This window comes from Miniopterus schreibersii (genome assembly GCF_964146895.1).
Source record: "Miniopterus schreibersii genome assembly, chromosome: 9".
NCBI lineage: Eukaryota > Metazoa > Chordata > Mammalia > Chiroptera > Miniopteridae > Miniopterus > Miniopterus schreibersii.
This window is the reverse complement of record NC_138118.1, coordinates 29,633,630-29,657,998: the sequence shown is the minus strand read 5'-3', so window position 1 is coordinate 29,657,998 and position 24,369 is coordinate 29,633,630.

Genomic DNA, 24,369 nt, shown 5'->3' with positions numbered 1-24,369 from the left:
AAGATATGGACACTATAAAAAAATGACCAGTCAAAAATAAAGAATGACATAACAGAAATAAAAAATACATTGGAAGGAATAATCAGCAGATTAAAGGCTGAGGACTGGATTAGAGAATTAGAAGACAGGGTAGAAAAAAGTCACTCAATCAGAGATCCAAAAACAAAAAACAAAAAACAGGACAGTCTAAGGAAGCTGTGGGACAACATGAAATGTAACTATATTCTCATCATAGGAGTGTCAGAGGAAGTTGAAAGTAAGCAAGGGTTAGAGAACCTGTTTGAAGAAATAATGGCAGAAAATTCCCCTAACCTGGTCAAGGAAAAAATCACACAAATTCAGGAGGTACAAAGAGTCCCAAGCAAGAAGAATCCAAAGAGGCCCATGCCCAGACACATCATCATTAAAATGCCAAGAATTCAAGACAAAGAGAGAATCTTAAAGGCAGCAAGAGAAAAGCAATCTGTTACCTACAAAGGAGCCCCCATAAAGTTGTCAGCTGACTTCTCATCAGAAACTCTACAGGCCAGAAGGGAATGTCATGAAGTATTAAAAGTAATGCAAAACAAGGATTTGAAACCAAGACTACTCTATCCAGCAAGGTTACCATTCAAAACAGATGGTGAAATAAAGAGCTTCCCAGACCAAAAAAAAACAAACAAAAAAACCCAAAACAAAACAAAACTAAAGGAGTTTATCTCCACCAAACCAACATTGCAGGAAATGTTAAAGGGATTGTTGTAATAATAATAAGAAATAGAGAGAAACATAGGCATAAAGAATTAAAATGGCAATAAATAAGGAACTATCAATAATGACCTTAAGGACTTTAAGGGAGAGATCAACAGTAATGCAGTCATAGTCGTGGACTTTAACACCCCACTGACTTCACTGGTTAGATCTTCCAGACAAAAAGTCAACACAGGAACAGACTCTAAATGGCACACTAGATCAGATGGACTCAATTGATATTTACAGAACATTTCATTCCAAAGCTTCAGAATATACATTCCTCTCAAGTGCACATGGGTAATGCTCAAAGATAGACCACATGTTGGTACACAAAACAAGTCTCTACAAGTTCAAGAAGACTGAAATAATATCAAACATCTCAGATCACAATGGCATGAAATTAGAAATCAACTACAGTAAAAACACTCAAACACGTGGAGCCTAAATAGCATGTTATTAAACAATGAATGGGTTACCAATAAGATCAAGAAAGAAATAAAAAACTTCCTGGAAAGAAATGAAAATGAACACAAGACAACCCAAAATCTATGGGACACAGTGAAAGCAGTCCTAAGAGGGAAGCCCATAGCACTACCGGCCTATCTCAAAGAACAAGAAAAATTTTTAGTAAACTATCTAACCCTACAACTTAAAAAATTAGAAAGCTCCCCTGTAAAGCCATCCAGACCAGGGCTTTTGTTTGTCTGGAGGTAGTTAAATTTTTTATTTCTGTTTCTATTTCATCCATTGTTATTAGCCTATTCAGGTTTTCTGATTCTTACTGATTCAGTTTTATATGACCTCACTCATATGTGGAACCTAATAAAACTAGACTGAGGAACAAAATAGGTCCAGAGACATAGAAGCATGAAACAGACTGATGAATCTCAGTGGGAAAGAGGGGTGGGGAAGTGGGTGGGGAGAGATTAATCAAAGAATTTATATGCATATATGTATAACCCATGGACACAAACAATAGTGTGGTGAAGGCCTGGGGGGGAGTGGATGTGGAATGGAGATCAATGGGGAAGAAAAAGGGGGATATCTGTAATACTTTCAACAATAAAGATAAATTAAAAAAAAAAAAAAGGAAATCCTTTCATAAATGACAACCTGGAAGAACCTGGCTAAGTGAAATAAGCCAATCTCAGAAGCGCAATTCCACTTATATGAGGTATTTTAAATAGTCAAATTCAGAAACAGAGAATAGAATGGTTGTTGCCAAGGTCTGGGGGGAGGTGGACATAGGGAGTTGTTCAATGGGTATAAAGTTTTAGTTATGTAAAATGAGTAAGTTCTAGAGATCTGCTATACAGTAGTGTATATTTAACAATGTAGTATGCACTTAAATATTGGTTAAAAGGGCAGATCCCATGTTGTGTTCTTACTACACTACAAAGAAAAAAATAAATAAATGTTAGAAATGTATCTTTATTACAGTTGCTATTTCCACAGCCCCAATGCAACTTTTGCATGAGTACTTAGATGTGGAAACCACTAGAAAGCCCCGGATATTACTGCCATCCATGTCTTCTTTACCACCATGACTAACAAAATGGAAGCTCCCTTCCACAGGAAGCACCCACTGTAGCTGTTTGTCTTCCAGTCTCAACTGGTAACTTGAATATTAATCTATAAACTTGGACTATAGGGCTCTCTCATATTACAGACATTTCCCCCAAGATATAGGAAAGGTTTTTACAAAATGATGGGTAAATAAAAGGTAGAGTCACCTTGAATATGACAGATGTTCAATATACCTAGCATGCTTTTAATAAATGGATTAATAAAAATTGACAATAATAAGGGTTTGGGAGATAGGAGTAATGTCCCCAGTTCTTTATTTCTCCCTATATCCACTCCCTTTGCTATGTAACATTGAAGCTTCCTTTACTATAGCAGATGTCCCTGCCCATAGACTCAGGGTGCAGCCATGTGGCTTGCTTTATCAAAAATGTTCATGACCAAGTGGGATTTATTCCAGGGATGCAAGGCTGGTATAACATCCACAAATCAGTAAATGTGATACATCACATAAACAAATTGAAGGACAAAAATCATATTATCATATCAATAGATGCAGAAAAAGCATTCAATAAAATCCAGCACACATTTCTCATAAAAAACTCTCAGCAAAGTGGGAATAGAGGGATCATACCTCAACAGAATAAAGTCCATATATGAAAGACCTACAGCCAACATCATACTCAAAGGGCAAAAACTAAAACCATTTCCATTAAAAACAGAAACAAGACAGGGGTGTCCACTTTCACCACTCTTCTTCAATATAGTGCTGGAAGTCCTGGCCGTAGCCATCAGACAGGAGGAAAACATAAAAGGTATCCAAATCGGAAAGGAGGAAGTAAAACTGTCATTATTTGCAGATGACATGACATTGTACATAGAAAACCCTAAAGACTCCAACAAAGTACTACTAGATTTGATAAATGAATTTGGCAAGGTAGCTGGATACAAAATCAACATCCAGAAATCAATGGCATTCTTATACACCAACAATGAACTTTCAGAGAGAGAAATTCAAAAAACAATACCATTTACCATTGCAACTGAAAAAATAAGATACCTAGGAATAAACTTAACCAAGGATGTAAAAGACCTGTACTCGGTAAACTACATGACACTGAAAAAAGAAAAAGAGGAAGATTTTAACAAGTGGAAGAATATACCATGCCCATAGATTGGAAGTATTAATATCATTAAAATGTCCATACTACCCAAAGCAATTTATAAATTCAATGCAATTCCTATTAAAATACCAACAGCATATTTCACAGACATAGAACATTTCGAAAATTTATATGGAACCAAAAAAGACCCTGAATAGCTGCAGCCATCTTGAGAAAAAAGAACAGAGTGGGGGGATCACATTACTGGATTTCAAACTGTATTATAAAGCCATTGTAATCAAAACAGCCTGGTATTGGTACAACACCAGGCATATAGATCAATGGAACAGAACAGAGACCCCAGAAATAGACCCACGCCATTATGGTCAGTTAATATTTGACAAAGGAGGCAAGAGCATCCAATGAAGTAAAGACAGTCTCTTCAATAAGTGGTGCTGGGAAAATTGGGCAGGTACATGCAAAAGAATGAAACTAGACCACTAACTTTCTCCATACACAAAAATAAACTCAAAATGGATAGAAAACTTAAATGTAAGTCACGAAACCATAAAATTCCTGGAAGAAAACATAGGCAGTAAAGTCACAGACATCCCACGTAGTGGAATTTTCACTGATACATCTCCTAAGGCAAAATAAATGAAAGAAAAAATAAACATATGGGACTGCATCAAAGTAAAAAGCTTCTGCACAGCAAAATAAAACAGCCTCAAAATACAAAGGAATCCCACAGTCTGGGAAAACATATTTCCCAAGGATTTATCTGATAAGGGGATAATTTCCAAAGTGTACAAACAACTCATACTATTCAGCAAGAGGAAGACAAACAACCCAATTAAGAAATGGGAAAAGAACCTGAATAGACACTTCTCCAAATAGGACATACAGATGGCCAAGAGACACATGAGAAAATGCTCAACATCACTAATCATCAGAGAGATGCAAATTAAAACCATAATGAGGTACAACTTCACACCTGTAAGAATGCCTACCATCAACAAATGACTCCTGCTGATGAGCAAGTGGAGAAAGGTGAACACTGGTACACTTCTGGTGGGAATGCAGACTGGTGCAACCACTATGGAAAACAGCATGGAGATTCCTCAAAAAATTAGAAATGGAGCTGCCTTTTGACCCAATGATTCCACTCCTAGGGATGCATCCTAAGAATCCTGAAACACTAATCAGAAAGAATATATGCACCCCTATGTTCATAGCAGCACAGTTTACAATAGCTAAGAGCTGGAAACAGCTCAAGTGCCCATCAGTAGATGAGTGGATAAAAAAGCTGTGGGACATTTACACCATGGAATACTACACAGCTGTAAAGAAGAAGAAACTCCTACCCTTTGGGACAGTATGAATGGGCTTGGAGAAATTGATGCTAACTGAAATAAGCCAGGAAGAGAAAGAAAAACATCACATGATTTTGCTTATATGTGGAATCTGAAGAATTAATTAAGAGATGAACAGAATAGATTCAATGACATGGAAGCATGGCTCAGGCTGACAAATGTCAGAGGGATGGAGGAGGGCAGGTGGGTAGAGGGGGAGAGAGTAACCAAAGAATTTATATGCATATATGCACAAACTAAGGACATGGACAATGGTGGGGAGAGGGACTGGGGAAGGGGTGGGACAGGGAGGAATGCGTGATTGGGGGGAAAAAGGGACACCTGTAATATTTTAAACAAAAATAAAATTAAAGAAAAAGAATGTTAGCAGATGTGACATAAGCAGAGCCATGAGAAACATATATGACTCTGAACACCACCCACATTTCTCCAGGACCACTTATCACTAAAACCCTGTCTTACCACCTCATTCCTCCTCTGCCCACTTCAGTCCCAATCCCTCTAGACTTTTCCACCACTAATTCTTTTATCATAAATCTATTCCACCTTATTATCACACGGAAGCCTTGCACAACCTGTTAGACCATTGCTATATGCTGGAGTCTTCCCTGAACTTTAAAATCTGCTGATACTGCCTGGCCGGGTGTGGCTCAGTGGTTGAGCATCAACCTATGATCCAGGAGATCGAAGTCCAGTTCCCAGTCAGGGCACATGCCCTGGTTGTGGGCTTGATCCCTGGTCAGGGGCGTGCAGGAAGCCACTGATCAATGATGACTCTCTCATCATTGATGTTTCTATCTCTCTCTCCCTCTCCCTCTCCCTTCCTCTCTCTGAAATCAATAAAGATATGTTTTTAAAAGAATAAAATAAATAAATAAATAAAATCTTCTGATACTGAATTCTACCACAGACATTTCAATTGGTATGAGGAAATTTTAAAAGTACCCCAGGTGAGTCTAATGTGGAGCAAGTTTGTGAGCCAGTGCATAGGGGAAAAGGAAAGCCACTTTACCCTCTAGGGACAGTGATTCAGGTGTGAAGGTAATGAGTTTACAACCATGGTCCTGGTCCTGATAGAGTATACTTTATATTCCTAAGAAATAACTCTACTCAAATAAATAGCATTGAACCAAAGGAGATAGTTCTTCAGAACATTTGGCATTCCAAAGGCACTAAGCATATGCTGTTACTTCCAAGGGAAGTGGATAACCATACTTTCCTTCATTTCAAAAAGATGTAGTGAGATAAAATTTGGAAATACTAATCTATATGTATATAACCCTTCTATAACTTGCCTTATTCTGAAGATTCCTCATAGTCTTGGGGAGAATTAGGATTGTTAGAGCAGGAATACAAAAAAGACTTACCTTCCTTATGACTCCAAATCAAAAGGTAAGGCTTCAATGTGGCACTTAGATTGTCTAACATAATAAAGAAGGATACATAAAATATCATGGAGAAGCTGAGACAGAGTTCACAGACTACTTTGTCCTTGGTGCCAAATAACATCAACTGATCTCATTGCTATTCAGCAAAGGCCTTCCATGGGTCATGGCTTTCACTGACTCCAGCCCATCCAGCAGGACACGTTTCCCATGTCCTGAGCCTCTCTTCACAGGTGTTAACAGCCCCTCTTCAGTGTTGTCACACCGTTTAATAATGGCCCAGCACACTTAGAAGCCTCTGCTAAAACAGGGGGTGAAGGGTTTTGGCCTCCATGTGAGTAGTGGTGTGCAATGGAAAGTGGAACTGGGACAGTTAATGAGGAAACCTACCTTTAAAATATCTATATATCTATATATCATCTATATCTATATATCTATATATCTATATCTATATCTATATCATCTATCATCTATCATCTATCTATATCTATATCATCTATATCATCATCTATATCTATATCATCATCTATATCAATATATCTGTATCTATCTATATCTATATTATCTATCTATATATCCAGAGTAAATTGATCCTGAAACAGCAAACAGCAGAGTCATTTTGACAAGCACACATCAAATATTTTATCAAGGGCTTTTGCACATTTGTGTTTAGTGCCATATAGAATAGCACAGAGAAAATGTGCTTCTTGGTTATATTCCTCAATTAATGCAAATATAGTCAAAATGGTTATAAGAACTGTTTTTGAGTACACTTTTTCCAAGAGCATCCATAAGTTTCAAGGAATTTTGCTATGATGCAGGTAATAAAGGGCCAATAATAAGAAGTTAAAATGGAGTAGTACTATTGGTGAGACTATTTGTGTATCCTAGAACTGGTTATATGTGCCTTTGATCACAATAGACTGCTCAAGTAAACCCTAGTATCTATGTGTATTAAAATGAAAAAATGTATTTTCATATTTTACTTTAATTTATAAAGCTGGCAAATATCATCAGCCTCCATGTTTCCTCTTTCCCTAATTTACAAACTAAAGGTGTATTGTGTATTCCAGGTACTCAAGAAACCTAAAGGAACCTGGCAAAAATATTATCAGAAATGTCAGTTAATACGGTGTTAGTAATGCAAAAAGAAGAAAAAAAGGAAGATAATTATAAAATAGCAATCTATGGAGACACGAAGACAAACACATCATTCTAATCATATTCCTAGTTTTCTATTTGTTGTGCCCTGAGTTACTGGGGCCATATTGATATAGTGTGAGAGAAAACTCTTCCTGAGCTAGCCTTTATCATCATTTCTTCTTGGAAATATCTGACACTTCTATTCAAGTAGAAATATGCATAAGTGCACAGGTTGGTCATTATGTTGGAAATCTGCAATTCAAAGCCATGACCACAAATTTAACTTTGAGGAGTACTTAGTACTTTAAAATTTTTGACCTGGAATAACATGTCTGCTGGTCCACTCTTTCAGGAAGAAGCCATTGCCTTCATTTCCAATGCTCACAACAGACTACAGTCCTTCACTCCACCTTGCAAATGATTGATGCCTCAAACACACACAACGGCCATTTGTTTCCACCTAGAATTTATAAAGCTATAATGTGCTATCCATAGATCAAACTCCTCAAAGATCTCACAACGCTCTGAATCTTTTCATTCCAGTCTTTACCTTCCTCTGACTCAGTACCTCATATGCTGCATTTTGAGGATGGTTATCATTGTCTTCCTGTGGTATATGACCAATGACACATTATTCATTTGTTCTTAACATGGTCCTCACTCGAGGATATTAGTTTCCATTGATTTTTAGAGACAGTAGAAGGGAGGGAGAGAGAGAGAAAAAAACATCAATTGGTTTCCTCCTGCATGAGACCCGATCGGAGCCAGGGATGGAACCTGCAACTGAGGTACATGCCCTTGACTGGAAATTGAACCCTAGGCCCTTCAGTCCACAGACCAATGCTCTAACTACAGGGCCAAAACAGCCAGGGTGGTTTTCATCATTTTCCCTAAATTCACAGGTTCTTCTGTTATAATTCAAACACCCTTCTTAGGGAAGCAGGTTTGACAATTCACAGCAAAGCCTTCACCTCCCACCTTCTCAGAAGGAGAAACTAGTGTAGAACACATCACTTTCTCTGAAGAGTAAGAGTTCAGATTTCCTGCTTCTAGTTTTTGTTTCATCTAGGGAAAAATGTTGTACATCCACATTAAGACATTCAGTATAAATGGTTCTAGCTGCCCCTGGCAATAGTAGGTTGTGGCATCACTACATTAACCTTGAACCCTACCCAAAGGTCATGAATTAGCTTGCATCTGATGATAGTACCTGTTAAATATTAGGTACTATGGATCTCTTACTAGTCAATACATTCTATTTTAAAGAGAGTTTTAAAATTTCTAAATAACCTATTAGGTGCTTTTTTTTTTTTCATGAATTCATTTATAATAAAAGTGCCATCAGATTACATAGTAAATTTATTATCTAGCCAAATCAGTTTTCCAGTTAAGTAAGCTAAATGGTAATCCAGTATTGCTTCACCACAATGTTGAACTTAGCTCTTAAATTGTTTTTATATTTACTTCCCTGTCTTAGTTACCTTTAAATGAAAAAACATTATTCCATTCCTTGATGATGAAGAATATTTCAGCAACAGATCATTTCCTTCCATTTCTCATTTTGTTTTTATCTATCTTGCAAACTCCTACCAGAATTCAAGTGCAATATAAAATGTCATCTCTTGTTTGATCCCACCTCTGACTGAGTCTACAGGCAATATGCACTCTCTACTTTTCTGTCCGTATATAGTAGTTTATCTCTATATTCCCATATTATGTTACAAGTTTTCATTATTATGATTTTGTTCTCTAAATTATGAGATTAGAAAAGGTTCTTCAGTGATAGCAAATAAACCCCCAAATCTCAGTGGCTTAACACAACAAACATTTCTTTTACCTCATAGCCTGATGAAGGTGTGATAAGCCTCCTCCATTTTGTAGTTCTATTCTTTGAAATATGTGGACCTCAAGAAAAAAAGTGAGAGCCCAAAGGCTTTTAATGGTCAGGACTGGAAGCTGGTTACATCACTATTGCCTACATTACGTTGGCCAAAGCTCAGTCACATGGCCTCACATAACTGTGTGGGAGCCTGAGAAATGTCATTTTCCTGTGTGCTAAGGAAAAGTAAATGGTATAGCATTTTTTGGTGACATAATATTATTTTATGATTTCATTATCCTCTAGTTTCTATGGTTGTATATGACACATAATGAGTACTCAATACATGTTTATGAGAAAAGGACTTTTTAAAAAAATATTTTTTGAGGGGAATACCATTTGGCATTTCCCTATCAGTGTTGGGAAAATGTGGTTAATTGGTATTTCTTGTTAGTTGATATCTGAGGATTTAATGCTGCTTCAGTTTGATGTCATTGTTTTTTGGAATAAAAATATAATTTCCATTACAGTAAGAAGTCAGCTTAGGATTTTTTCTTTCTTTCTTTTTTTTTTTAGATTAAACTGTTAGTTTATTTAGGGCTACAAGAACGAGTGGGATACTGTGTATGCTATGTCTACTTGGCCTCTTTCCATAAGGTTGAATTTATGTTGAATCCAAATGGATCACATTCCCTTTATTTTTTACTAATATTATTAGAATAGTGTGAAATGTTAATTGCTCTCATTACTGACCAAGTGATTATTGCTGAAATTATAAATCCATATTTTATACTTAGTAAATGAATAGAAAATGGCATTTTATCATGAAAAAAGAAGAAATAGTTTTTAAAATATTCTTTTCTCCTATAATTCCACATGTATTGTACTTTTTTTTTTAATCTTCCCCCAAGAATACATTTAGAGAAAGAAGGACATCAATGTGAGAAACAAGTATCAGTTGCCTCTTATACATGCCCCAACTGGGGATTGAACCCATAACCTAAGTATGTTACCGGACTGAGAATCGAACCTGCAACATTTTGGTGCATGGGATGATGCTCCCACTAACTAAGCCACCTGACCAGGGCTGATTTTTTTCATATATATATCTGAATGTCAATTGTTTAAATAGTTCCAAATGTATCTTGAACTTTCTCTCTTGGATCTTACAGGTCCCAGATCAAATATCCTCTGACTACAATTTCTTAGTCCAAACCTTCAAGAAATAAATATGATTGACTCAGTATGAGGCAAAAGTTCATTGAAGTTGGGGAAGGGAGGAGAATGCAGAAAGTGGGTGATGGGGAAAGATTGCTACCTTATCTAGAGTTGTTGGTGAAGGGCCCTTTCTACCTACCTTATGCTTCAACTTATTCTGGCTCTTTTGTCATTTGTGAGCTTCTCTCCTTCTTGTACATGTTTAAATTCCTCTTCTTCCTCCTTCTGTTCTTGATTTTTAGTATTTGGATAATATTCCCAAACCTATCCCTACTTCCTTTCCATCCCATCTCTCTCCCCCAGTATCAAGAAAGTACTTGGGAACTTTTATCTTGGAACCTCCAGACAAGCAGGCCAGGTAAAAAAAATTAAACAATTGAATAAAGCCCTCTACTGGCAGAAATGGGTTAAAATTTTACTCGAGGCCACTCTAGGACTGATTTTCTTTTTAAATTAAGTGCAATAGATTTTCTTATATTTCTTAGTTTGCTAAACATGAGTAAAATGAAAATTGGAGTCAGGTAGAAAATGTTTCATATTAAAAAGCCTGGGCATTCAATGATCTCAAAAATGACTTTTGAAGATCAATGGCAAGATAGCTAATGATTGAGGATATTGCCCTTTTCTTTAAGCTGTTGCTGTTTGACTTCTGTTTTTGTCAGTGTTGACTTTATTCTCTTATTTTCTTTGTTTTCTATTCACTCCTATGTGCCTTCCTGCTCAAATTCCCAAAATGGCCAATGTTCAGAGGTAGTCTTGCAAAAATCAGATGATGGCCATGTAAAAGGCATTAGCAATTCTGCTCTGAAAGTTTATAGTCATTTATCCACAAATTCTCTTGTGTTCCTTCCTCCTGGAGTGGTCTTAGGTCAAAAATATTTGTGTACCTGAAAGGTATGAAGCTAAAGCTCATCTGTAGAATTGGCTTTAGGGACAAGGCTTCAGCTGGATCCAAATTCACTATCTTGTTCAGGTTTGTTCTGCTGTTTCAAATGTTAAAATGCTTAGAACAGTTGTGAAGGGTGAGTATATTAAAGAAGCTAGAACAGTGTTGCAGGATGAATGGAGCTGCCCTCATGAGAACATGTGATAATTCAGTACTCCTCAAAATGCTGTTTCAGAATTATTAGTAGAGACACTACTGAATTTCCATTAGAGTTAAGGCCATAGAGTGCTCACATTTAGTATCCATCCCTGCCAGTTGCCATCCCCAATATCTCTACAACACATAACATTCAAATTCAGGGCTCTGAATTATTGGTCATACTTTTTCCTCTGCCTGCAGTGGCCTTTTCAACTTGCCCTGTTACCACCCATATTGGCTCTCTCCAGTTCAGTCTATCCTCCAGAATGCCTTATTATTCAAATGGTCTACTCCTGATGTCCACATAACACCATGGGCATTATCTCTCTTGGCTTTAAAATACTATAGTGAAGAGTAACCACATTCCCATCTTCTACACTAAACTGTGCAGATAAAAAATGAAGACTTAATGAATGAATAAAATTTAATTAAGTAGAAAAACCCCAGGGGTTTCTAATAAGGATTTTAAAGAGTTAGTATTACTTCCTTTATAGAACCCCCAGTCTCCTTGAATGGCATCCATTTTCCACATAGGTTTCTTCAGGAGTTTTGTTTCATTAAACAATAAGGGTATCTCATTTGTAAAAATTAAATTGATGAAGGCAAATAGGCAAGGCCAGTCTTGGTAATGTTTTCTCAAAAAGGTAAATTATAAGAATTTTCTGCTACAATTTTAAAAATGGAAGCTCACAGTAAGAAAATACAATTTACCCTTTTCATAATTACCCAGTCAAGACCTGTTGTTTTCCAGAATGATACACTGAACAAATTATACATAATACATACAAACATTCTGAAAATGCTACATATTTGAAACAGAAACACATTTATGTCTCAGAGTGATGCCAACCAGTTCTACGGTGTTTTTGTTAAGTATAATTGCATTTCTTCACAAAAAGCCCAAAGAAGGAGAACAAATCCTTGGCATATTTCTTTTGGTCTTTCAGCATGTGCATAATTTATTTTTTTGCCACTATCATTGTGTTTTTCCTGCTGGGCATCAAGGCAGTGTGATAGGTACTACGATTTTGGTCGCATTTTCTTATACTCAGGCTCCTGAGTCTATGAAGTTGGAGTCAGTGTTCAGAGTCAACATATTAAGTTGTTGAGAGTTGGCACTGTTTCATTTTACTCCATGCCCTGTTTTAACACTGCTCAATTGCAACTAGTCATGAAGTCTTCACACAAAGGCCAGTGACACAATAAACTCACACACTGGGAACACCTGAGTAAGAATTGCTCCGAAGCAAATATGGTTCTGAAGGTGAGGATAAGTGCATTTTTTTCCTAAAAATGAAAGGAATTTTAAGCTTCGTGAGCTTTCTTGAATCATATATTAAAAGCTATACTTTATGAATATGCATTACATTACCTCTTTTGAACTTCCTTGAAACAAATTCTCATACATAAACAAGGAATGTACCATGCTGACAGTCCTTTAAACTGGATGTATTGTGCTAATGGAGTGAAAAGAATTAAAAATTTTCAAGAGCTTTCACCCTCAATTTTAATAAATTTCATGGGAATCGGATCAAGCCCTAATTGCTAATTCATCTAAAATTGTTAAAAAAGATTTCAATTACTGCCAGCATTGAATTTTGATGTACAAAATTAAATTAGGATACTAGATCGTATCTTTTCTTAAATCCAGGCCTATTTAAAAACCCTTTTCTGTAAATTCTGAAAGGGAACTTTGTGTTCAGTTATGTTACTAAAAAAATCCAGCATTAGTACAAAATAGTAGGTTAAATATCTTAGTGAAGATTTTAATGACATTTTAGTGTTCCTCTTATAATTACTCTTCATCTAAGATATCCTATAATGATGTTGGACACTCTTGGTTCAAGCTCACTGGCTTGCTTCATTAGCATGTCATTCCCATTCCACATCACAAGATTTAATTGTAATGCCGGATATGCACAGCTCTCCACAGAAGTCTAATCAAAGTGGATTCACTTGTATTATTAATATCAAAAATCAGTCCACTTGCTATTTTTATAAATAAAAGAATTCAGATACATAAATCAGCTGTCATTTATTAGCATGTACTGGCACATCTGCCAGACATATGAGCAGCCCTATCACAGTTCCTTAGGATTATTTTCATCAAGATTAAAAACCTCCTACATTAAATATACATACTAATTCCACCATAAAGTAATCAGATTACAGAGCAGGTGACATTGTGTGTTGGAATTCAAATGATTTGCAGTAATGAGCTGGAAAGGTATGCTTGGAATCAGGTAGAGAAAAGGAAAGGGGAAAGACAAGGGAAGAAGGAAGAGTTTGGTTTTAAATATGGACTTGCACATCTGTTGTTTTATTGTTTTGCTAACTTTACTTATTTATTTTTAATAACTAAAGACCCAGACAAGTATCCATGATACTTCGCAATCCATGGTGTCAATCATTTATACTATCAAATGCTACATCCTTCCTAGTTTATTAGCTTAGCTTAGCTTCTTTGTCCACACACCATCTAACGGCAGGTCTGGGAAGTGTTTTCTGCACTCAAGTGGTACTCATAGATCCATGCCCATGGACATCTCTGTTGTCCAATGGGAATGTTTTATCTCTTCACATTATCTACCTCTCCGTTTTTAAATTTTCATTCCTTGTGAAAATTCAATAAAACACCAATAATACACCAGTACACAAGATAGCTACTCTCACATTTGTGAAAAGAATTATAGAATAATAGTTTGAAATAGAAATAAAATAGCTACAGATTGGATCAAAGCATGTTTTTACCTCTCATAGCACTGCGGAAACATCAGTTTGAAAACCCCTTTATGGTTTCATAGATAAAAATGCAAAAGCATCTGGACAACACCTTTTTTTCCACTTCACTTTAAAATATTTTTCTTGGCGTATTTTGCAAAAAGAATCTCTAGATTGCTTCACACACATACACACACCATATATACCTCAACAATTAATCAACAATTTGGAAGGAAACTAAACATTTTGTGATAGATTACCCTGAAGCTTGGAAATACACTCAGTCTGCTTGAAACCTGGGATTGTTGTCATTGTGTGTGACTTTTTTTTTTTTTATTCTAATAATGGGCTACTTTTACTCTATTCCAAAGTAGCAAAAGACATATTTGATTTACGTTTTTTATTTCAAATACCTTTTTTATATAGCTACAAACACTATATCTAAACATATATATGTGTGTAAATATACATATAAATTGCACAATTCTTTATGTTCCTCTTATTTTATTACAAAATAGATGCTTTCATTAGGTTCAATTTTTGGTGCAAAATTATATTTGAACATACATTGTTCTACCTGTCTGTGATAAGAATGAATTGACACTATATATGAGAAGAACGTTTTGAGGTGTAAAGATCATAACAAGTAATATCATGATCAGTACAATAAAGATCTGTTCTCCTTTACATATCATTTGTGACTCATTTAAACAGAGCCTCTTTATTATGTTGTGATGTTAAATGGGGTAGTTTTAAAATAAAGCATCTTAAATAGTCAGCCAATTAAAATACTTATCGTATTGCTATTAGGTAACATACATATACATATATATGCTACTGCATGCACCATTTAGAGCTTCAATTTATTATTTATTAAGAATACATTTTACCTCAGCTTGTTAATGACTCTTAGAAACTATATTCCTCAGTTAGGCTAATCAAACTGTGTAACAATTCATTTGGAATAATTTCTCATCTAATTCCTTTAACTGTTTGGAGACAGAAAGTAGGCCTGCCCTTTGTAGAATAAAAAGCAAATAGCAGCTCTCGTTGTATGATAAGCAAATAGAAAAGCTAACAGCTAATATGCTAATTCAATAACTCTTTTTTATAGTATCTTTTTAACTTACAGACATCCTCAGTATATTTTAAATTATTTCTATCAGAGTTTCAGACATGGCTCAGAAGAGCAATAGGAGAAGAAAATTAAGAAATAACTTTGGTATTACTTATAGAGAATGAATTATTTTATGCTGATTCTCTATAAATGACCTAGAGTTTAAGAGGGTAGGTTGATGGTGATTCTAGCAACTCTATAAAAGATGTGAAAACTTAACAGTGGCAGAATGGGCATGGAAAAAGAAAGACAAACAGTACCTTCTATGCTAATTCAACATTTATATTTGGGAGCAGACATCAACCTTAACATAGAAGTAGATGACCACCCTACAAAATACATATCATACATATCATTTCACACCCATACTCACCTTGGCTTAGTTCAACATCTCTGATGGAAATTAAAAAGAGAGGCATTTTTGTTTTTGTTATTGTCTTTTTAAAAATCTTTTTTTTGTCTCTCAAAAATTAAAATTCTAGCCCAGCCAGCATGGCTCAGTGGTGGAGCATTGACCTTCTGAACCAGTAGGTCGTGGTTCAGTTCCCAGTTAGGGCACATGCCTGGGTTTCAGGCTTGATCCCCAGTGGGAGGTGTGCAGGAGGCAGCCAATCAATGACTCTCTGTCATCATTGGTGTTTCTAACTCTCTCTTCCTCTCACTTCCTCTCTCTGAAATCAATAAAAACTTATTTTTTTAAAAAGTAAAATTCTGTGGGCAGTGTATACTAAGCAATATACTTCTATGACAATTTACTGGATGTAAACTGAATTTTATATTTTACTAGAGGTGTTTGTCAGTATATTGCACATCTAAAATTGTCCATCATCCTTGGTTACATTCTTGGAACAGAAGTGAGAAGGAAAAGTGAGTGGAATATCATGACTGAGGGAATGAAGCATTTTTATCATGAGGGTTACTAGATGGTACTAGAGCACACAGTGCCTGCTAAGATTCAGCATTTTCAGGGTAAGTTCTTATCACCAGCAGTGGGATCTGCTTAGTATAAGATTTATTCATTCTATTTGTATTTCTTGCATTCCCAGAACAATAAAAATGTAGAATTAATTTCTGAAGGACCCAAAACATTTACACAACTATCACAACCAAGGCTGCTCAGAACCTCTTACTGCAACTTTGGGGCTGTTAGAAAAATGTGCCCCCTCCCCCTTAAGCATAGTTATGCCCCTGCATTTCTGGCAACCAGATGGCCTATTGTGAAGACAAATAAACCTCTACCTCCTTGTGAGGGAAGTTTCACAGCTCAAATGTGGGCGGCCCTGGAATTAACTCACTTCAAGAGACAATGGACATATAAGTGAAACCATATGGTTCTTGACTTTTTCTGTCTAACTAATTTTGCTTAGCATGATATTCCCAAGTTCCAACCATGTTGTCACAAATGGCAGTATTTAATCATTCCTTATGGCTGAGTAGTATTCCACTGTATATAGGTACCACATCTTCTTAATCCAATCATCTATTGAAGGACACTTTGGTTTTCACATATGTGTGGAATATAAAACTGCAAGTGACAGGTGAACAAACAAGAAAAGGAAGCAAACAAAAACTCACAGACACAGAGAACAGTGTGCTTGTTACCAGAGGGAAAGGGGTCAGAAGGTAGCAAAGTGTAAAGAGGGTCAAATATATGGTGACAGAGAAAGATCTGACTTTGGGTAGTGGGCACACAATGCAATATACAGATGATGGATCATAGAATTGTACATAATTTTATTTTATTAATCAATGTCACCTCAATGAATTTAATTTAAAAAGAAGAGACAATGAACAGCTATTTCAAGTGGAAGTTTAGATGTCATGTGTTCTGAAAAACCTTGGGATCTGCAAAATCTTGCCCTTAAGATGAAGGGAACTGTGGGAAAAGTAGCGCAAATATCAATTCATGTACTTTATAAAGAACACTAATACCAAAAAAAAAAAAAAAAATCCTAATAAAAATTCTGACATAATTAAATCTCTTAGCATTTACACCAAACATCATAGTCAGTCAGTTTTTTGTACTCAAAATGTTGAGCTTGTGCATTCTCCTCCAGGAAACATATCTTGGAGGACATTTGCTTTTTTTTTTTTTTTTTATCTTTTTTTTTCTATTTTATTTTATTATTTTTTCTAAAATATCTTTATTGATTTCATAGAAAGGAAGGGACAGGGAGAGAGAGAGATAGAAACATCAATGATGAGAGAGTCATTGATCAGCTGCCACCTGCAGGCCCCCAAGTGGCCCTCAACCGCTGAGCCATGCCAGGCCAGGCGACATTTGCTTTTTTTAATTAAAAAATTTTAATGTTGACATTATTGCAGATTTATCCCATTTATCCCCCGTTTTTCCACCTCCACCTACCCCTGCCTCCCTCACTTTTGGCCTGCACCACACTATTGTCTGTGTCTATCACATCTGCTTTGTAAAAAGACTATTTTTATTAAAATATGATTCAGGGCATGGTCTTTTTCCTAATTCCATTATTTTAGTACAGGGAAGATAGCTTAAAGCTTCATCACATCCACTGTACCTTTGCCAGTAGCTTAAAATGGTGGAGAGCCTCAATAGTCTTGAAGCCATTAAACCAACAGCTACTCCCATTACAGAAAATCACATATGTACTTTTTCAGCTTTTTCCTTAAATCTTTGCAAATCACTAAGACATTCTATTTGATTGTATTAAAATTCATCATGACTGCTTCGAACCATTGTGCTGGGAAAAATGTACCAACATGCTTTCTGAGTTATATTGTCTCCTTTCTATTCACCATTTATGATGGAAGAAATTCATGGTAATACATACAATTCATGTAAATTCACATAATTCTAGTAGCTAATTGTGCCTAGACCATCCATTCCTGACAGAATGTAGTATTTAGCCAGTTTAAATCAATGCCCACCCTCTTTGAGGATGTTTCGTTCAAATAATTTAACATTACAATTTATCCTACATGTCAATTAATGTAGTGACTATTTAACTCAGGGTATTTTGGAAAACAGTTAAAAGTCCAGAAACATGTAATTAAAGACCTTTTTCTTTTATAAATATTCTTATGAATGTTAAGATAAGACTTTAATAGTAAATAACTCTTCAAATTGCATAAAATCTTCTAGTTATCTCAGGATAATGAATTTTCAAGAGTTAAGTTGCATTTTTTCTGTGGGAAGAAGAATGTTGAATTTTATTTCTCCATGCTGTGACAGAATCAGCAAAGTAGTGTAGCTGTTTATCAGAGCAACTTTCTCAATTGGCCAAAATGAGGTGGTTACCTCATCCATTTACTTCCCTCCCTTATGAGAGCTAACTTAGATATTAAGTCATCAAGAATTCAAAGACAAAACTTAAGAAGGGATGCCAGCCCATTTTCCCCATTTCTTCCTGATTGTTTCAAACAATATTGTCTTGGGGTTCCTAACAGGTGCATGTCCTGTTTGCCCTGGACTTCACCCAAGACCTTTGAGCTGAGGAGTTCCACCTCTGAGTCTCCTGTTTTATGAATAGTAAAAAATTTGCTTTCAGAGATGATGATATTAGGAAGGAATTAATTCCCAGTGGTGGAGGTTGAAAACATGATAAAAATAATCATTTTAAAGTAGTAAATTATTCCCTAACAATTTCAAATTTATAAATTTCAAAGACTATTTTTTCTTGTACTTTGTGCTAAATTGGAAAAGTTTTACTATTCAGCCCAAATGAGATGAACAACTTAGAGTCTTAAAACGGATTTTTTTTACAGTAGTGACCATTCATTGGTTGGTTCATTATCTCATTTTCCAACTATTTGTGACTCCAAATATCTATTCCTTTGAGAGTCCCTACACAAAGAGTAACAATAGGCCCTTGGCTCCTGCTCTAGCCTTTTCCCAGGGCTCTACAAACAGGAATCTCAAATGTGACCAAGAGAAAAAGTTCAGTTACAGTTATTAAATTTCCTTTGCTTTATTTTTTCTCCCACTCCATTTTTCCCTTTTCTCCAAATGCTGCCAAAAATAGAATCTTGAAGCAGACTTGCTAGTGATGTGAGAAATGAATACTTCTGCTCGGGGTTTCCAGTCATTTCAGCTCCACCAAGGGGATGATTCTGTGCAGAGCTTAAGAAAAGGGTGCCTTCTCCTCTCTGAACCACATGTGGTCTCAGGGACCCCAGAAGCCTCAGTCTTTACCCTCAGACTTTCAGCAGGCCTTCTTGAGTAGTTCCATTTGTTTCTGAATCTGAAACATTTTCTCAAGAAAGATGAAAATTTGTCCATAGATACTTGGAGATGGGTAATGCCTTTTCATCTCCCTCTACTTTTACTTTTCATCACATCCACTGCTGAAAATTTTATTCTTTCCTCCTGAAATTGAAAAGAAACTCTTTTGCCTGGCTGATGTGCCTCAGCAGTTGAGCATCAACCTAGGATCCAGAAGATAGTGGTTCAATTCCTGGTCAGGGCACATGCCTGGGTTGTAAGCTCCATCTCCAAAGGGGGCGTGCAGGAGGCAGGTGAACAATGACTCTCTTTCATCACTAATGTTTCTATCTCTCTCCCTCTCCTTTCCCCTCTCTGAAATCAATAAAGACATATTTTTTAAAAAACAAAAAGAAAATAGACCTTTTTCATGAAAACAGAGACAAAAATACTCAGAATATGAGCAGTGACAGTGGTGGTGTGTACACTAGCAACAGACTACTGTTGGATGTATTGTTTATCTAAAATGTACAAGAACTGTTAAAGGCATGTTATTCTCCCAATGCCAAAAATTTACTAGAAAACCAAGATTAAGAAAAGTGGTGACAGATGCTTATCTCTTCGTCTTACACTATTTGCAGTAAGAGTCTAAGTGTCATGAATAGAATAATGATAGCTCCAGTTTTTCATGGCCTAGCCAACAAAGCCAGGATATTCCCATGTAACTATGAGAAAGTAGAGAAATATGATGCTCAGTTTTTAGTATCCCATAAACATTATTATTTTTTATTATTATTATTTTTTAAATATATCTTTATTGATTTCAGAGAGGAAGGGAGAGGGAGAGAGAGAGAGAAACATTAATGGTGAGAGAGCCATTGATAAGCTGCCTCTTGCATGCCCCCCAACTGGGGATCGAGCCCGCAACCTGGGCATGTGCCCTGACCGGGAATTGAACCTTGATCTCCTGGATCTTAGGTTGATGCTCAACTGCTAAGCCATGCTCGGACCGGCAACATTATTTTTTTTTTCCTAATCTACTTTAATCACTGTGTTTTCTGTTTCATGTTCTTCATTCCTCACTTTCTTATCTTTCACCTATAACTCTCTATTCTGAGAGGTCAAAGATAAAGAAAAAAGTACAAATTGAAAAATATGATAAAGATGGCCTTTCAAAATATTGTGGAAAAGATGTATTATTCTGTAAAAGGTATTGGGACAACTGGCTAACCATTAGAAAAAATGAAATGGGAGCTTTATCTCACTGCTTACTCAAAATGAATTCGAGTTGGTTCAAAAATTTGAGCATAAAAATGAAATAACTAAAGATTTGGAATAAGCTTAGTGATTAAAAAAATAAGTTTGGTGTGCTTAAGCATGATATAACCAAGAAACTGTAGGTAATGTATTAACTGATTAGACTAAATAAAAAATAAAAAATGTTTTCATAGACCAAAACATTTTAAATAAAGTAAAGGACTAGCAACCCATTAGGAAGTGATCATGAACAGGTAATTTACAAAAAAATTCAAAAGGGCAATAAACATATAAAAAGCATAATTTTTAATTAATAAAAAGTATTTTTAAAAATCAGATAAGTATAGTATTAAAATGCCATTTTTTAAATCTATCAGTTTGACAAAAAAAATTTAAGTTTAATCTGACATGATATTGAGGGAGGTTTGGGGAAGCAGGCATTGCTCTACAGGTTGGTGGGGGAAAAATGTGTCCAACCTTCTGGTGGGACCATTTAAAAAAATTCTACTTCAAGAATTTATTCTAAAGATATAATTGCAAAATATTTATTGTTAGGTGTGTAAAGATTTAATTTAAAGGATATTTTAGGACTCCCAGTCAAGATGGCAGGTTGGGTAAATGCTGTGCTTATCTCTTCCCATGACCATATAAAAATTACAACTAAATTATAGAACAGAACCACCAGAAGACTAGCTGAACAGAACACCTATAACTAATAATATATAGAAGAAGCCATATTGAGACAGGTAGGAGGGGTGGAGATGTGGAACGGGTGGTGGTTGAGAATTGGGAAGAATATCTCAGGTTTGGAGGTCTCCCCCTTAAGAGTGAGTGTTCTAACCCCACACCAGGCTCATCAACCCAGGGCTCCAGTGCTTGGAAGAGGACTCTCAACAAGAGGTTTCTGGAAAATCAGCAGAGACTCAGTCTAGGTGAGACAGAGGGCTGCCAAAGACCCAGGTCTCTTCTTAAAATGCCTAAGCACAGACTCTCATTCAAGACACTTGCCCTAAGATCCAGCAAAGTGAAAACTGCTCAAAAAACACCAAGGCATGTGGGGTGGAACTGAATTGTCTGCCTTCAGAGATAAGGTTAAAAGGGCAGCTCTCTCAGGGACTAAGGTGCCTACAGGCACTTCGCTGAGCCTTCCTCTCATCCAGCCTGCAGGTGTAGGCAGATACCAAGGCTGAGTCTCCATTAACCGGGCAACACCACTCTCACCTCGCCATGGTTATTCCCTGGTACCTTGACTGGCCAGAACGTCTTTTAGAGCCCAATCCACACAAGCTGCCAGCCTAGGCCCATCCTTTGGACATTCCTGAAATCTTTCAAAGGTCCACAAATGCCACACAAGGGGCAGCTGGCCTCAGCATGCCCTGTACCTCTTGCTAAGTGGCCCCAAACATGGCACTAGTGACAGTCAACATCAGTTCACAGCATAACCACTCCCAGGCACCTCCAAGACCAGCACAGGCAGCTACTAATCTCAGATCATTTTGTTGCTCCTACCAGGTGGCTCTGGGCCAGATAAGACAGTGGCTAATCTTGGCCTGCAATTAAGTCCCTCTCAAGAGGGCCCAAAACCAACATAACTATTGGCCAACTTCAGACTACACCAGGGTACCACTCAATTAGTGCCACAAATGACATACCCAAAGGTGAAATTAGCAGGCACCAGGATTTCTAAAGCAAATCTTGCTCCGTGGGGACAGTGCCCACATAACAGCTTATCCACTGTTATGGCCAGCCATCAAAGCCAGTCATCCTGAGGGTCATTCTCACCCATTGACATTCCAAGAGCAATCTAGGCTTAACTATGAGAAAAGGACACACATAAACCACACAAGGGACACCCCTGGATAACCCTGCTCTGGGTACAATGAAGACTGTACCATTGAGCCTCACAGGAGATCTGCCACATAAGGCCAACCTACCAGGACTAGGAAAAGTAGCAGAACTATCTAATATGTGGAAACAAACAAAGGGAGGCTGCCAAATGAAATATGTCCCAAATGAAAGAATAGGACAAAACTCCAACCAAAGAACTGAACAAAATGGAGACAAGCAATCAATGAAATGCAGAGTTCAAAATACTGCTTGTAAGGAAGCTTAATGAACTTAGAGGAAGACCAGATAATCTCAGTGAGAACTTCAACAAAGAGATAGAAAATATTAAAAAGGAGATAGAAACCATAAAAAAGACCGAGTCAGAAGTAAATAATACAATAACTGAAATGTAATACGATAGAGGGAATATAATAGAATACAATAGAGGGAATAAACAGATTAAATCAAGCAGGGGAACAAATCAGCGATTTGGAGGACAAGGTAGCAGAAAACACTCAATCAGAACAGAAAAAAAGAAAAAAAAGAAACAAAAAAAATGAGTATAGTTTAGGAGACTTCTGAGACAGCATCAAGCATAAGAACATTTTCATCATGGGGTACCAGAAGGAGAAGAAAGAGAGCAAGAGATTGAAAACTTATTTAAAGAAATCATTAGTAAAATCTTCCCTAAGTGAAGGAAATAGACATACAAGTCCAGGAAGCACACAGAATTCCAAATGAGATGAACCCAAATTGGCCTATACCAATACACATTATAATTAAAATACCAAAGAATAAAGACAAAGAGGGAATCTTTAAAGAAGCAAGAGAAAAAAGCAATTGGTTACGTACAAGGGAGCTCTCACAGGCTGTCAACTGATTTTTCAACAGAAGTTTTCAGGCCAGAAGGGATTGGCACCACATATTCAAAGTGATAAAAAGCAAAAACCTACAACCAAGATTACTCTTCCCAGCAAGGCTATCATTTATAACTGATGGAGTGATAAAGAGCTTCCAGAGAAGAAAAAGATGAAGGAGCTCTTCACCAGCAAACCTGTATTACAAGAAATGTTAAAGGGACTTCTTTAAGAAGAAGAAAAATATATGAATAAGAAAATATTGCAAAGAAAAAATTCTCTTTGACAAAGGCAAACACAAAATGAAAATAATGGATCAACCCACACTAAAGTTAGTACAAAAGTTAAAAGGCAAAAATAGGAAGATCATGTAAAATGACAACAGTAAGTGAAAGGATAGACACACACACACACACACACACACAAAGTTTAAAAAAATGTCAAAAACATAAACATCGAGAGTAAAATGGTAGTGATTATAGTTATAGAATGTGTTTGAACTTAAACTACAATCAACTTAAAATAGACTTCTATAAACATAGCCTGGTATATATGAAACACATGGTAACCACACACCAAAAATCTACGAAGGATATACAAGAAATAATGAGAACGTAGTCAAAACACAAAACTACAGAAAGTCATGCACACACAAGAGAAGAGAGCAAGAGAATAAGAAAGAAGCAGAGAACTACAAAATAAAAAAATAAAAAAAACAACAATTAATAAAGTGGCAATAACTACATACCTTTCAATAATTACTTTAAATTTAAATGGATTAAGCGCTCCATTTCAAAGGCGACTGGACAAAAAAGATGTGGTATACATATGCAATAAAATATTACCCAGCCATAAAAAGGAATGAAATCTTATCATTTGCAACAACATGGGTGGACCTAGAGGGTACTGAGCTAAGTGAAGTAGGCTAAACAGAGAAAGACACATTCTACATGATTTCACTTATATGTGGAATATAAGAAAACAAAGGAAAAAGCAACATGAAAACAACAAGGTCATAGATACAGAGAACAA